Below are 15,891 nucleotides of genomic sequence, written 5' to 3' on the forward strand. Positions count from 1 at the left end.
CAAGTTTATAGAAAAGAAGATGGATCAGGAAAAGCTTTAGTAACTTGCCCACTGTCTCTCAGATAATAACTAGTGGATCCACTATAGTAACCTGGTTCTAGAGCCCACAGTGATAAATACAACTTTTACCACCTTACACTGATTATAGAACAAGTTAATTGCACTTAATACACATGGCAGACAGAGTTTTATAAATGGCCCCTTTCTGAGATTTATGACCTATTTCCCAGAACCCATGAATGGGATATGAAATCACTCCATTGAATTGTTATGCTGTTACAGTTCACCTTAATATAGGAAGATAATCTGATCACATGAACACTGAAAATGGAGGGATGAGAATGGAAAGAGAAATCAGAGAGATTTGAAGATGGAGATTTCTCTGGCTAGTTGCAGAAGGGGAAGTCAGATTTGAAGCATGAACTGGACTAGACCTGCTGGTTTGAAGATGGAAGGGCTACATGAGAAGAAATACAGGTGGCCTGTAGAAGCCCAGAGTGTTCCTCACCTGACAGTCAGCAAGGAAGCAGTCCCTCAGTTTTATAATCACAGGGAACTTTTGTTAGCAGTCTGAATGAACTTGGGAGATGGTTTCCAGCTCCGGATGAGAGGATAACCTAGCCAACACTTTGATTTTAGCCTTTTGAGATCTTGAGCAGAGAATCTAGACATGCCATCCTAGACTCCTGACCTACAGAACTGTAAGCTAAAAGATGACAGTCGTTCTAAACCACTGTTTGTGGTAATTTGTGACAGCAGCAATAAAGTACACTTTGTTTCAATTTGCATTTAAAAATTCATGAAGTATTTGTCTTCCAGGTTGAATAAACATAACACAACATTGTTGTTATTAGATACAATGCAAATACAAAAAGTATTTTCCTCATGAAAAAACAAACAGCAGGCTCCTGTCTCAAAATATGAAACTGAGAAAAAGTGCTCATTATCTGGATCTCTTTAGAGTTATTTGTTACACAGCCATATGTGATTAAATTGAGAACAATAGGAATTAATATTTGTACATTCCACTTTGGCATGACCAATAGCAAGACTTATTTCAATATCTGTAATTTAAATATCTCGAACACAGCACAGAATAATGATAACAGTTTTCTGAACCAACAAAATAATGTCAGAAAGAAAGCTTCCAGAAAGAAGATAAAGCTCCTTTATTCAACTTCAAAAGGCCCTTCAAAAAGGGCCTCAGGTCTTCTCACAAAACCATTTTACTACAATTTTAACGCTCTATTAGTAAGCTCAGTTACCTGACTCACAAGACTTTTTACAAACCAACAAAAAGAGTGATCTGGAGGAGCTAAAAGCAGCAATAGCTGACAGTGAGGGAGTAACCATCATAAAAATACAGTTTTTGGGGGCAGCCTGGGTGGCTCAGTGGTTTAGCGCTGCCTTCAGCCCAGGGTGTGATCTTGGAGACCCAGGATCGAAGTCCCATGTCAGGCTCCCTACATGGAGCCTGCTTCTCCTTCTGCCTCTCTCTCTCTGTCTCTCATGAATAAATAAATAAAATCCTAAAAAATATATATGTTTTTTTACTGAAATAGAACACTTATTCACAGCTATTAAAAACAATTTTACAATGCCTAAAGACTTTGGAACCAACACTGATGGAGATCATAATGCCATCAAATCATTAGGAAAAGGTAACATTCTTTTGGATGTATTCTCTTTAAGGAACCAATAAAGATATAGAAGCATAATGGAAAAATTTTAAAGTAAAGATATTTTGGGGAGATACATAAAATATAAGACTTCAAGCTTTAAAGAAAATAGCATTATTAAGAATGACTTATTTCTTGAATGTTTCATGGAATAAGCTTCTCATTCACTTTCACGTGTTTAGATATGAAAATACAGTGTTGAGATAATACTGTTACACATATAAAAGATATAACTGCAGGGGAAATATTTTTCAAAGAAAAATGAGTCATTACTTATTAGGTAATTTGTTCTGATTTATAAGGATGACATTGTAAACATTTCATAATCATCATAATAATTTCATGTACCAAATAAAAATCCAACAAAATATCACATTTGTCCCTTTTATAAATATAAACCTTTTGTAAGTAGTTGTAGCTGTATACATAGCTATGTATAGAGATATAAATGTGAATATATCATTAAGCTTAATGTGAGGTGTTGAGGTATATATATTGCAAAAAACTAGCATTATATTTAATTTAAATTAATATCACTAAATTCAGGAATGCCAAAGGATGCCTCTTTATTCCTATCCAAGAGAATACAAAAGTATGGAACATAATTTTAGTTCTTTGCATTTTATGTAATAATCCATCTTAATAACTAAAAATTATTATTATTAAGGCATTAGAAAAATTAAAGATTTCCGGAAGTTGGTAAATTAGCAAAATGCAAAAATCAGTATAATTTCTTTAGAAAAAATTAAATTCACCTAGATTACGTAAAGAATCTATTTAAAATAACACTACTAAAAGTGTGTTATTTAAAAATCAGCAAGATAGATGCCAGTTCTAGATGAAGAAAAAAAGCAAAACTTTATTGAAATATGTCAATTTGAATGAATGGAATCATACTAATTTTGAACAAGATGACTTGTTTGCAGAAATGTGAATTATTATCTTATATAATCCCAATTGATGTGATGATATTTGTAAGGTATTTAGGTAATTATACTACATTCAAATGTAAATACTAAAAAATACATAGTTAAAAGCCAGATAATTTCTAATACAAAGGAGTCCTAAGAGAAAAATGGGCTATCAGATTTTAAAAGTATTATAATTACAGAGATTTTTTAAAAAAATGTTTTATGATGAAGAAAAATAGCTATATTCATGAATCTGAGATGGAAGCCAGAAATAACCCTAATATACTTGATATTTATAATGTAATAATAGAATCTTGTCTAAATCAGTGGAAAACATTTTATTATTTAAAAAATATTTTTAAGATAACTAGTATCTCTCAGAGAAAAATAAGTAAACAAACATAGATTCCTGCCTTACTCTTCATACTGCATGTGCTTGAGATGAACCAATAACTAAAGCCCAGCACATACAGTTGCAGAACCCACTAAGTGGTTCTTTTTTCAAGACTCCACACACATTAACTGGGACAGTGAGATTTTTAAGTAAATTGCCCTGGGTACACCTTACTATAACCTTAAATGTCCCAGAAGATAAAAACAAACAAACAAACAAAACAAAACAAAACAAAAACAGGGGATTTATTTTTACTTTTAGGTCGACTTAAGATGAAAGGCCCATGAGGGAAAATCCTAGACTCAAAATTTAAAAAGTAAATGTCTAAATATATACATATTTGATTACCAAATATCTAAATATAAAATGTAGTTCCATCAAAAATGCACAGAAAAACAAAACAAAACAAAAAACTGAGAACATTAACAAAAACTTTTTATAAATCTAATAAATGGTGAATTTCTTTGATATATGAAAAGACTTTTTAGATCAAAAAGTAAATTAGAAACATCAAAATAGTAATATGTTAATAATATTAGCAGGCAATTAATCAGAAAACCATAAAATAACATGTGAACCTCAGAAAATTTACTTAGGCTTTCTAATAAATAATTTTACTTGATTTATAGTAGATTTAGAAAATGAGTAATTTTGATGGACCCAGGACCCCTGGGATCACACCCTGAGCTGAAGGCAGATGCTCAACCACTGAGCCACGCAGACATCCTTATTAAAATAACTTTTATAGCAAAAGAACTTGCATATTACAGCATTATTACCAGTATAGTTTATTCATTTTCTTAATAAATATTCATTAAATGTAAACTCATGTACTTAACATTTTCAAATTAAATATTTATTTTCACAACATTTGCCAAAAATGAACCAAATCCTGCTGTTTGGATTGTTCTTAAGATGCCCTTTATGTTTTATTTTTATTTTTTATTTACGATAGTCATACAGAGAGAGAGAGAGGCAGAGACACAGGCAGAGGGAGAAGCAGGCTCCATGCACCAGGAGCCTGACGTGGGATTCGATCCCGGGTCTCCAGGATCGCGCCCTGGGCCAAAGGCAGGCGCCAAACCGCTGCGCCACCCAGGGATCCCCAAGATGCCCTATATCTTAATTATAATTTTCATATAATATCTATTAGAATTTTTTAACATTTGTTGAAAATGAGGGTACTAGTGAATGAAAGAAAAATTAATATTATGACAACTGGGTTCTAGTCCTATCACCTACCATATAACAAAAACACCAGTCATTGAAAAAAGAACAGTAGGTCTTATTGATCCCAGACTAATTTATACTCTTGGAAAATACATGTTTGTCTTTTATAAATGAGTTTACCAGTTTACAAAGATGTATTACTTGAAGGCTCTCTATTATCTCCTGATATTTGCTCATTTAAACTAAAGACTCACATCAGTACCACTGCAGGTGAAAGTGCAGTGACTTCTACATATGTTTAAATCTCTTACTTCTCAAAATAATAAATAAACGAATCTCTTACTTCCCATTCTCTATAAATCTCTATCAAAGAAGTAACTTAAAGTAGCCCTGAGGAATTCTTTTCCAGGGAAGAGCCACACATTGGAGGATTAAGATCTGGTTTGTATGAAACATATGCACAAACACAAACAGACTTATTACCTGTGGATATGCAAAAGGAGATTTAATTTAGAAAACAGGTGCATTTATTATCATTAGCTGTACATTCACAGAGAGATTGATCAAAAAGAATACACTGAGTGCCCAACAATTTATGATTATGGTAGACATTTTACCATACACATAACACAATAATTTATTATTCAATCCACATTCATAGATAAACCTACAGGATGTACAGTGATGTGGCCCATATCCTCTGACTGAAAAAAGCCAAATAAAGTTGTTATTGTACTAAATTTTGAAGAATTTAACTTATGATTTTAACCCCTTCCCCAAAAGAAATACCCAAAACAGTTATAACCAAGATAGTCACTAAGTTTTGTTTCTTTCTGATGAGTATGAGGCTATGAAAGAAGACTCCACTGACAAGTGATTCACTTTTCATGAGAAAGAGCTTTCTTTTACTCCTCAATAAAGAACATGGCTTGCACAGACTCTTATTTACAGAGAACAAATCGATGGTCCCCAGAGGCAGAAGGAGTCAGGAGATGTGTTTAATAGGTGGTGGACATTAGTCAGGGCACTTGTTGTGATGGGCACAGTGTTAAATCACTATATTGTACAGCTGTAACTAATAAAACACTGTATGGTAACTAACTGGAATTAAAATAAGAACTTAAAAAAAAAAAAAAGAGGGGCACCTGGGTGGCTCAGTGATTGAACATCTGCCTATGGCTCAGGTTGTGATTCCGAGGTCCTAGGATCTAGTCCCACCTCAGGCAACCCACAGGGAGCCTGCTTCTCCCTCTGCCTATGTCTCTGCCTCTCTCTCTGTGTCTCTCATGAATAAATAAATAAAATCTTAAACAAAAAAAGAGCGTGGCTTTCAAGGGCTGAAAGTCCCTTGTCTGGAGGTTCTTTGAGAATGATATAAATAACAAGAATTTAACTTAAAACATAAGCATCTTCCTTGACTCTAAAGACTGTTAAGGAAGTGAACACCTTTACTTTGTTCTTCCCTCTAGACCCTTGAGAAATAATGGTTCTCCCCTAAAATATCTGTTAGGAGCCCAGTAAAGTAGATGCCGAGGCCAGAAAACAATTCTTTGTGTCTGAAAAACAAACTGGGCTTAGGCTAGCATGATGTTATCCATGGTTTTGAGTTGTTTCTAGAATTTTGTGCAAAATGATGTCCTTGAACTATAAATCTCCAATGGTATCCTTCTAGTTCAAAGAGAACGTACTGAAGTGGATCCAAAGTGACTGAATGAAGTTACTGAGGCAGACATCAAGTAGGGCAGTACTCAAAGGGCAATGATGAAAGAATAAGCTTTCTTTTGTTATATTGCTTTCCTTCAGAAAAAGTCATCCAGTATTTTACAGTTATTTCACCCACCTAATTGCAAATGCTCAGGTTTCTCTGACACAGAATTGTGAATGAATCATTTTCTTAAAGCTATGTGATGAATTACTATTGAGTTAAATGCTTTAAAAATTATCCAGTTGCAGAATTGCAGTATTAAAAGCTGCTCTTTAAAAGTTCTTGATAGTGAAGCTTGTCTAGCTCAAGCTAAGGAAGTAAAAATCAGGTCAAGATAGTTAATTTCACCTATTTTATTGTCCATTTTTGCCTTTCAACAATGCTTATAATGATGCAGTGTGATGAGACAAATTCAGGATAAAATAATCTGGTCAAGTCCTTTGAATAAAAGGAGAAAAATATCAGGAGCTTATCCCTAAAGTTAGATCATTTAAATTTTTTAAGTATATGAAAATCCAAGGCACACATTAAAAATTTAAATGCCATAATAATATATGCTCTAAAATCAAATGATTTGATAAAAACTCTCAAGGAAATTGTGGTTTTTATTTTATAGTTAAGAATTAATGCTTTTCCCTCCTTTACATTTTTTTTAATCAACATTCTTCTTATTCACTTTATTAAGAGAATTTTCTTTCAGTTCACATGAAAGATGTAGGGAGAGCCATCTAATTGATCAGACACCTGGTTGTCTAATAATTGATGTGTGGCTACAACTATGCATTCAACAAGGAGGCAATGGAAATATGTTAAAATAAAAGGCTATACACTCAGTCCATCATGATCTAAGGCAAGAATCACTGCTACTGTGGTGCATTTGCTGTATTTTTAGCCTCCATTTATTATTCACGGCTGTCATGTGTGAGATGATAAAGGGAATATATAATACTTCAATGTTATTATTATTGTCTCTCCTTTTCCTTCAAAGAATATCAGTTTGAAAAATTCTCAGCTTTTAACCCATTTCTCACTCTTTTTTTGTAACTAAAACAGTTGGCCCTTGAATAACACTGGTTTGAACTGTGGATTTTTTTTTTATTTATTTACAGTACTGCAAATGTATTTTCTCTTTCTTGGGGTTTTCTTAATAACATTTTCTTTTCTCTGTCTTACTTTATTGTAAGTATGCAGAACATGATACACATACAAAATTTATGTAAATCAACTGTTTATGTTATTGGTAAGGCTCCTGGTCAACAGTGGGCTATTAGTAGTTCAGTTTGGGAGAAGTCAAAAGTTATATAGTAGGGCACCTGGGTGGCTCAGTTGGTTAAGCATCTGTCTTCAGCTCAGGTCATAACCTTGGAGTCCTGGGATTAAGCCCCGCACTGGGCTTCTTGCTTAGTGGAGAGTCTGCTCCAGGATTCTCTCTCCTTCTAACCCCTCTCTTGCTTTGTACTCTCTCACAAATAAATAAATAAAATCTTAAAAAAAAAAAAAGTTATACATGAATTTTCAACTGTGCAGAGGTCAGTGTCCCAACTCCTCCCGTTGTTCAAGGGTCTCTTTTACATGGCTTCCTCTAAGCCAGAAGGGCCTCTGCTTCCCTGCTGTGGTACATACTGTAGTTGCTTTGTTTCAAGAGAGAGCAGTGGCTATCAGAATCTTAATTTCCCTTCAGCCAAAGCAAAGGAGGGCTTCTTCTTCATAGGCTTATGTCTATAAGAAGGACCTTGCAGTGGCCATCAACCCCACAGCTTAACATCCTAGTCCTATTTCTCTGTACTGAACAGTGTAATTCTACAATGTACCCTCAAATAGTCTTGACATGATTCTGATATGTATGAATTTCACTTACCATGGTTTAGTTAAATAATACCAATCCCTCAACAAATTTCAGATACCACAATATGTTAACTGTAAGTAATTGCATAAAATGCAAACTTTGCTACTAGCTCTTCAGTGCACAAACCACTACTTAAATAACAGATGTACATTATGATTGGTGACCAATCGCATCACTTCTTTCAAAGTCTGCAAGTGATCAGTCATTGTACTTCTGTTATTGAGTTCATGCACAGGCTATTGTGTTGCCTTTTTGTCTCCTTGTGATAAACTCACTGTCATCCTACCAAAAAAAAGGAAAAAAAAAGGATAATTGAAGAGACAATTGCCTAACAAAGGGGTAAGTAGAGCATAACAGAGAAAAGTGATAGGGCTAGAAGTGAATTTACAATAGAATCATAGACTTCCATACTCTGTTGGTGGAGGATTACATCTGGTGCTCAACCCCTCCTGTACTGGCATCACCGGGTTTCCTATGCAAGGGCCAGGCAATCTGAGCTTGCTTTCAATACCACAAAGAATGCTCTTAGGCAAATAAGCAGGGAGACTAAGAGGTTGCTTGTGGTGGAATATAGTAAACACGCACAGAAACTGTCCATTCCATTGCCAATACATGAAAACTGGGTCAAGAGAGTATGACATTTGACACTAAAGTTTCCTAGAAATACTGTATAGATGCTTATTTGCTTCAGCAGCTGGGGTTGGAAAACTTCTCCGAAGGGCCAGATAGTAAAAAATGTAGTTTGTGAGTCTCCTTATGAATCTCTTTGTTGTAACCATGTGGTTTTTACAGAGCAAAAGCAGCCATAAACAATAGGTAAACAAAAGAAGGAGGTTCAATAAAACTCTATGGCTACTAAAATATGAATTTCACAAAATGCAAATGTTCACTAAATGCATCACTAAATTTGCTCATTTCAATGCTTATAATGTAAAAACCAAAGCCATACAAAACAAACAGCGGGCTAGACTTGGGCTGTGAGCCATAGTTCTCAACTCTGCTCTTAGAATGGTAATATAATAGAAATATTTGGAGAAAATGACCCTTAACAAATGTTTTTGTTATAATAAATGTCTCCATTTTTGAAAGAAAGGGATTGAATTACCATATAGTAATTCGATATCATATTTAACTCATTAGAGTTCCTTCCCCAGCCAATCTTCATAAAATGGCAACACTGGCCTTCATCCTGTACTCCTCATCCTACTTTCTTTACTTTATATTTCTCTGTAGCTAGTCATCATATGAACTATTTCATACTAACATGTATGTTTGTTTATTGTCTCCTGAATATATTTTAAGCTACAACAGGCCAGGGATTTTTACTATTTAGTTACCAGCACTATGAACAGTGACTAGAATTTAGCATGACTATTTGTAGCAGAGTTAGATAATTCAAAAAGAGTGAGTTGGTAATCTGAGAACCCAAGAAATGCTGAAGAAACAGCTATATTGAAGGGAGACAATTATACTTCAATTTCATAATTAATACTTTCCAATAATTGGGTCAGAGATTAAAAACAAATAAAATCTGTGTTTTCCTAATGTGGGAGAAAAAGCAATATTAGCAGAATTATCAGAAAGTCACATTTTCTATTCAACACATGAACACCTGTATAAAAATGATTTTAATCTAATAGAATTATAGATTGCCAAATATATGAAACTGTTACTTATTTATCCCCATGCTTCAAAGGTAGACATTGGCAATGGTCACCTATAGAGATTCTATAAACAAGAAACTTAAAGGGAAATTGGAATTATGTACAACAAAATACCTCTTACTAGAATGTTATGACAATAGACCCAGTAAAGCTTAAGAATAGTAGAATATGTGAGAATAATTTATTTGTATAATTTCTATAAAATATACTTAATTTAATTATCATTATAGTAAAAAATAATATCCGTTTTTATTTTTTTATCTGGATAATGTTTAAATTGACCTCAACATTCAAAGTTTTATGCAAAAGCATAGCTATATGCTTTTATAAGTGAACTCATGTTGTTCATAAGCTTCCTTTTAAAAGAAACTTTGTCTAGAAGTCAGATGCTTACCACTGTGATATTTCTTAGCTGGGTTTGTTTATGAACCATAAAAGCCTCAACATCAATGACTAGAGGCTTAAGTATGGACAAAAATTTATCAGCAATGAATAGTATATAACACCATCACTTACTAATCAGTTAAGTTTTTTACATGTGTTCCTGTCAATATTTCTCACAGTGTCTTAGAAATATGTAATCTTATTATTCCCCCTCTCTATATGAGGGACACCAACATTTGGAATAGTTATTTGTCTTACTAAAGATCACAAAGCTCACACAACTCTAATTGTTTCAATTTTACTAAAAATGATTAAATGTCATGCACCAAAGAGTATTTGGGATCATTGGTGAGGCCTTGAATTCTGTAGATATCCCACAAGTCTTAAAATAATTAAAATTGTATTTTTTGAAAACCTCTTACATTTCTAATAAGTGCATATTAATATGGACTTACATAATATGTGTACATGTGGTATGTATAGTATGTATTTACATGTATATATAACTATGTTTTTAAAAGTTTAAATCTAGTATAAACTTATTTTTGGTTTGGTGTTTTATTGTTGATGGAAAATGGAATACTTAATTTTTTGTTTATAGTTTGCTTTTATATATAAAAAAAGTAAGTAATTCAATGTACAACTATATTCCCATATGACACAATGATTCCATGATTCTGGGAATTCTGAGGCATCAACATTCCCACTTTTCCTGGCTCTTGCTTACTCCAGAGAAATTGAAAATGGCATGACTCTCATCATTGAAATTATCTCCCTCTCTCAGCATGTATGGTTGGGTTCCTTGATAAAATATATGTAGTTACTATGACTCTTGTGTAATAGCATAAATTAAATATGCCTATCCCCTTTGGTATTTTTTCATGAATTTTTCTCTTGCTGTTAAATCACCTCTTTTTTTTGTTGTTGTTGTTGTTAAATCACCTCTTGGTGGATATATCATATGTGTATAGATCATTATCTACAAATATATGTTTGTATATCTGAACCATATTAATGCTGCATGGTCATAAAAGAATTCCTCAAAAGTCCGACATCAAACTGCCCGATTGTGAAACAGAACTAAACATAAAATTTTTCAAAAGCTTTGACATTAAGTAAAAATACATCCTATAATTTTGGTACATCAAATAATATTATCATATTCATAAAAAATGCCAAAAAGCACAGGTTGCTATCCAACATGTGAAATGTTATTATTAGTAGAACAAAAACCATGAAAAAGCAAATAGGTAATAATTAGGCATAATGAAGACGGCACTTCTTGTTAGTTAGTCACATATTTGTTTAGTTTTCTAGAAGGAAGCATTTTCAGTGATGTTTTAGCACACATATTTTTTGCAAATCATGTATCTAAAATATCAGCTTATGTATCTCTTAAACATCAATGTGCAGTGGCTACAAAAAAACATGAACGTGACTGTTCACAACAGCTTATTTTTAATAGCTAACATTGAGAAGATCCCAGGTGCCTATCAAGAGGAAAATGGATAAACAATTATTATCAAACAATTAAAAGAATGAATTATTAGTACATATGATCTCTTGGATGAATCATCAAAATATACTGATTGACAGAAACCTTAAAGAGTATGAAATGTGTGATTACATTCAGAGGAAGTTCAAGTATAGGCCAAACTAATTTAAAGTGAAAAAATGTTAAGGAATAATTCTCTTTGAAGATGTAGAAGCTGGGAACTAATTAAGAAGGGATATGAGGGAACTTTCTGGGATAATGGTAATGTTCTATATCTTGTTAGGGGTTTGAATTATATAAGTTATGTATTTGGTAAAACTCATTTAAAGATACACTTAAGATTTATTCATTTTACTATATGTTAATTTTACTGAAAATCTCTAAAATATATTGAAATCTAGTTAATGATAGCATGCCAGTGTTTTTATGATGAAATATATATATATATATGTATCTGAATTCATTAAAAACTTTGACAGATGAGCACAATATTAACTATAAAATTGAGCTGTTCATTTTATGATTCTTTTAATTTCTATATGCTCAAAAATTTTATAAAATTTTAAGAAAATAAAATAATTAAAAAGAGATGCTTTCAATGTACCTGGATTGGTGCAATAAAAGTTGTAACCACAAAATGCTAAGACATTACAAAAGATGTACAAGATGCAGCTAAGGGGTGGGGGGATATTAAAGTTGAGTTAGACAAGCAAAGGAAGGCATGATAAAAAGGAATAAGACACTGAAGCAAATAGCAATGTATATGTGTGAACTGTACTGCAAGTAGTATAAAACTTCCAACCTGAGGAAATGAGTTGTGAAATTTGATAAAGATTAGAAGTATCGTATCATGATATTTTTGATGGAGAGAAAATAGGAAAAATCTGCTGGTTAAATTTGAAATGGTAGACAGAGAAGGATAAATACACTGCTAAAGAATAGGCTCTACCTGGGGGATGGGAGACTAATGAAGGTTTTTATTACTATTATTACTTTATTATTATTATTATTTTGTATTTTAGTCATTATGCTAAAAGTCGTGATCAATTGATTTGCCAGTAGTGAGCTGGACAGGTATTTCACAGTCACAGAAGAATGGAAAATTTACATTTCATATCTAAAAGTTGCTTTTTATACGTGGATAATTTAAGTATATAATATAGACATAAAAGTTAAATAAAAATAGTTTTGAACATTTGTATTAAGAGACTTTTATTTTAAAAACAATATAGCAAATGAGAACTTTCTAAGTTTGTATTCATGTATATAAGTTTTCTGTAGACCAAGCAAAGACACGTTTTTGTTATTTAAAAATACTAATTTAATAGTTCTCCATGCTTACCCTTAGAATAAAATTTAAAATACAGTCTGAATTCTTACAAAATATCTGTGATATTACATTTTAAAGATATGTTATTGAATGTAAAGCTTATGAGAAATTGATCAAATAGAGAATTTTAAATTAAGGGGAAATAGTTAAAATATTTATAATTCTGTGTGCATAAAACTAATTTACAAAACATGAAAGAGAAATAAATATAATAGGGAATATTTAATTTTTTCAATTACCTACTTTTTTATATTCCTAATGTGTTCTCTAGAGAACTAGTCTTAGAAGTCAATAAAATCCTAAAGAAAAATCATATAATAAGAATTAAAAGTATATCAAGCTTTTACGCTGGCATTTTAAAAAGTCACTCTCAGCACAACTCATCATTAATAGGTTAAATGTGGGCAAAAGGTTAGAAAAAATAATACAGATTTCAGAATTACACTGATCTTTGCATTTAAACTCTACCTTAACATACTTAGTAGAAGGTAGAAATTAAGAATGTTTCTCAACCTTTGTCAAAAATAAAATGATCAAGAATATACTGTCAACATACGTTTGTTGTATAAAGTAAATGAAATTTTGTATATGATGGTGCTTAGAAGGATATTGAAAATATATCATTGATGAATTTTATCATTCCCAAATGTTCAGTTATTGAGACCTCATATATATTCATAATATTTTCTTAGGCTTGAAGGGTCATATTAGGAACATTATTTAGGTAATAGCAATCTTCTATTTACAATGTTTTTCAGATCTTCAAATGATTATAAATAAAGGAGAATTTCATATAAACACAAAGTTTACCTTGATAAATGTTATACTTAAAAGTTAATGCTTCATATACATATGTATGAGATTTGTTCATTTTGGACATCTACTAAGATCAGTTAAATAAGTTGTAATTTAAATATGGCAAACATTTACTGAAAGCCTACTAGAAGCAACAATGTACTGGAAGTTAGAAATGTAAAGTTCCTGGGGTGCCTGGATGGCATAGTCCTTAAGCATCAGACTCTTGGTTTCGAAGGCTCAGGTCATGATCTCAGGGTCCTGAGATTGAACCTTTGTTAGGCTCCACTCTGGGTGTGGAGCCTGCTCAAGATTTTTTCTCTCCATCTCCCTCTATCCCTTCTCTACTCCCCCACTATCTAAAAAAATTAAGAAGAAAAGAAAAGTTTTTGTTTCTAGTTTGCTTTTAATTCAGGAAAGGGAGTTAATCTATTATATTAGAACAAATATACTCATGAATTTTTACTTGTAACTATGAATATTTACTAATGATCCTTCAGATCCAAGACTTTTCACTTTTTTTTTTTTTTAGTTTTTATTTATTTATGACAGTGACACAGATAGAGAGAGAGAGAGAGGCAGAGTCACAGGCAGAGGGAGAAGCAGGCTCCATGCACCGGGAGCCCGATGTGGGATTCGATCCCGGGTCTCCAGGATCGCGCCCTGGGCCAAAGGCAGGCGCCAAACCGCTGCGCCACCCAGGGATCCCCCATGTTTCACTTTCTAATTAAGCTCAGGCATGAGTTTGAATTACATTTACTATTAAGAAGAATGTGCAGGGATTTGATCAAATTGTTAGTGAGTCATCATCTACATAATATCCAGGCCGTTCTAATTTATTACATGATCTAATTTAGTGCTTTGAGTTAGAATTATAATCTCTATTTTAGAGATTAACTGGCATTATTATTTAAATTGCTAAATTATATTTGAATAGTATTACTAAATTTGCGAATACTTAAAAATTATTTAACCATGGAAATGTTGACGATCTACTTTATAAATATGTGAAAGGGAGGGAAATGTCAGGTTGCCAGTAGTTTAATTCCAAACAAAATACCTACATTCCAAAAGGATAAGACATAAATCAAGTGAAGTAATCTATGGAGAAAAATTCTAAAAGGAAAAGAAAGAAAACAGAGGCTTCTGTTTACTGGCAAACAGAAGACATGCTGACATACCCTCTGGTTATAACACTTGGGCAAATTACAACAATAACACTATTTTTTGGCATTGCCTGTTTAAATGAACGTGAGAAAAAAACCCTGCAAGGACACAACCAAATAGCTGAAATAACAGTGAGGTATCCTCAGAAAGAGCTAACTGAATTCAAAAGTCAGCACTTCCCTGGCACTATCCTACCTGTGATAGGATCTGAAGCACCTGCCCTGGGCCTAACAGAACCTGGAAGAGTGAACCGGAGACTTTGTGTGAAGCCTGGAGCTTTAAAGATGGATGTTAGAGTGGTCAGTGGTGCCCTCGGTTCTTGATTGAAGCTAACTCATCTTTGCAGGATGAAAGCATCCCCAAATTAGGACCCCAAGGCCCCACCGAGTAAATGCAACCATGGCTTCAAAGTAATATCACGCAACACAAAAAGAATCAAACTAACAAAAAATGAGACTTGTCAGTAACAACAGACAACAGGTTTAGACCCTCACACTTTAGATTTTGAAACTATTCATTACAGGATTTAAATTAAACATGTAAAACACTTAGACAAATAATAGATGAAATTACAAAATAAGATGAGAACATAATTATAAATCTCAAGAAAAAGAGGGAACTTTCAGAAATGAAAATTGGTGAAATTACAAATCCACAGGGGCCTCTGCTCTTAATGATGATGTATAAACTTGCATAAGACAGACTATCTTCATGTAACAATAAAGGAACAGTTTTAAATGCAAAAATGATCTGTTTAAAAACTTTAGAGACTAAAAAAAAAAAAAAAAAAAGACAGCAACCATTTAAGAGGTCAAAGACCCATAGAAGGGGTGTGAATTGAAATGAGTTTCACATTCTTTGTCATTTTCTCCTTAAGAAATGCAGATTTCATAAGCAGCCTGAGGCTGAGAGCCCTGGGAATATTTGGCTCCAGTTTATTGGGAGTCTCATGGCTCCGGAGAGACACTTCCCTGCAGTTCTAGACAATCAAGGCAATTAGGAGCTTAGACTCCAAAAAGAGAATAGCAGGGCATTGTTGCTTGTCCCCTATATGCATTTGCTGAGATCTAACACATATCTGATGAGAGGCAGAAATCCAGGCAGAAGATGGCAGCTAAAATGCTAAAAATGAGGTAGAGCTCTTCCTTTAAATCTGCATTTAAAAATGAAAGGTTATTCAGGGCCACTGTGGAGAGCCAGCTCTTATGTAAAGATTGAAAACAAACCGGGAGAACAGCAGCTCTCACAAATACTGCCTTTTAGTCTCCAATCAATCCAATCCTGATTTGGAAGAAGGGTTTTCCTCTTACTCAAGTGTCTGCCAAAAGGAAAGTAATTTCTCTCTGAGACA

General features: G+C 33.1%; 1 protein-coding gene across 2 annotated transcripts in view; it reads right to left on the minus strand.

Moving 5' to 3' along the window:
• Positions 1-15,891, minus strand: part of KLHL1 (kelch like family member 1) — a 363,304-nt gene that overhangs the window by 86,898 nt on the left and 260,515 nt on the right. The gene's annotated exons all lie outside the window — the stretch shown is intronic.

The sequence above is a fragment of the Nyctereutes procyonoides genome, unplaced genomic scaffold, assembly GCF_905146905.1.
Source record: "Nyctereutes procyonoides isolate TBG_1078 unplaced genomic scaffold, NYPRO_anot_genome, whole genome shotgun sequence".
Lineage (NCBI taxonomy): Eukaryota > Metazoa > Chordata > Mammalia > Carnivora > Canidae > Nyctereutes > Nyctereutes procyonoides.